The sequence below is a fragment of the Atta colombica genome, unplaced genomic scaffold (assembly GCF_001594045.1).
Source record: "Atta colombica isolate Treedump-2 unplaced genomic scaffold, Acol1.0 scaffold181, whole genome shotgun sequence".
NCBI classification, from domain to species: Eukaryota; Metazoa; Arthropoda; class Insecta; order Hymenoptera; family Formicidae; genus Atta; species Atta colombica.
In genome coordinates this window covers 311,342-312,916 of record NW_017259273.1, presented here as the reverse complement: position 1 = coordinate 312,916, position 1,575 = coordinate 311,342, and positions in this window count along the sequence as shown.

Genomic DNA, 1,575 nt, shown 5'->3' with positions numbered 1-1,575 from the left:
TATATATATATATATTACATATTTTTAATATTGAATATTTTTCTATACAGAATGTTCCAAATTTAAATGTCTAAACTTCGGGAACGTGTAGAGGATTAATAACTAAGAAAAAAAAATCTTGTAAAGATTTTGCTTCGTTGGAAAAAATCGCAAAAAAAAAGACAAAACGTTTTCATTTTTGTACTTTCTCATTATTTATTTATGTTGTATTTATTTACGTGCTTAATGTAGATATTCAAAATGTTGACCTCTTGCAGTAATGTAAGCATTGCATCTAGTACAAACAACGTGGACATGGAGGAGTAATATCTATCCATCGTCGTGGATAATGTCTGTCTAGTCAAGCTCGAGTAATTTTACCATAATGAGCTGGACATCCATCGAGTTGAAACTACATTTTAATCCGTGCTTAGACAGGTGAATGTCTTCTAAATAATCAAAGAAATCACGTGAAGGAATAGGCCTTAGCTCGATCATCTGATTTAACACCACTGGACTTCTTTGTGTGAAGGATCCTGAAGCAGATTTATTCGTCGTCAGTCAACTCAAGAGAAATCGAATCGAGGCAGTGCATCAAATATCACCAGATCAGTGTTTAGCTGCAACACAAGTTGTCCGTACTAGATGCTGCAAGAAGTCAATATTTTAAACAATATCTATATCAAGCAAGTGAATAAATACAACGTGAGGCTGCTTATTCTTGTTTGATACTCGTGTGAACAAGCATAAAATAAACCTTATGCGTGCACATTATGCGTGCAACGGAACGCAACCTAAATAATGAGAACGTACAAAAATGAAAACTGCATTTTGTCTTTTTTTTTTGTGATTTTCTCCAAAACGAAATAAAAACGAGCATCTCTACGACTACTTTTTTTCTTAGTTTATCAATCCTCTACTCGTTCGAAATTTAGACATTTAAATTCGGGACATCTTGTATATAAGTAATAGTTAGTAGTTAGTAAACAGTACGTCTTATTTTTATCAATACTAATTATGTAAATTAACTTCACATTTGATATAAAAAATGCAATTTTAAATTATTTTTTCATTAATATTAAATAATGAAATGGAATAAATGAGACAGTCTTATTGTAATAAATTTTAAAAATGTATTGAATTTTATATATACTTAAAAAAGACAATCTAGAACTTTATGTATGAATTTTGTGCCTATAAAAAGAAATATATAAGATAATTAATAAATATCACTACGTAATATATTTAAGTATATCTTTCAATTTCATTATTTTTCATAAACATTAGACAAAATAATTACTCAATGCAACCAACTGAATTCGATATTAGATTAAAATAGTTACATACAACTACAGATTTTAATAATGGCTAATATTTTTATAGAATGTTTATTCAGATGACTGTAATGATTAATTTTTCCTTTCCACAACAATTTCTTTTCTTTGTAGTAGACTGAATCTGCTTCTTATAGAAATGATGAAAAGAAATTTATCAGAAATTAAGAAAGCGCCATTTATTCTTGATTTAAGGAGATTTACCATAATATTATATTTTTATTCGGTTTATGCTTATGCTTAAAATATCTTTTAACCTTTA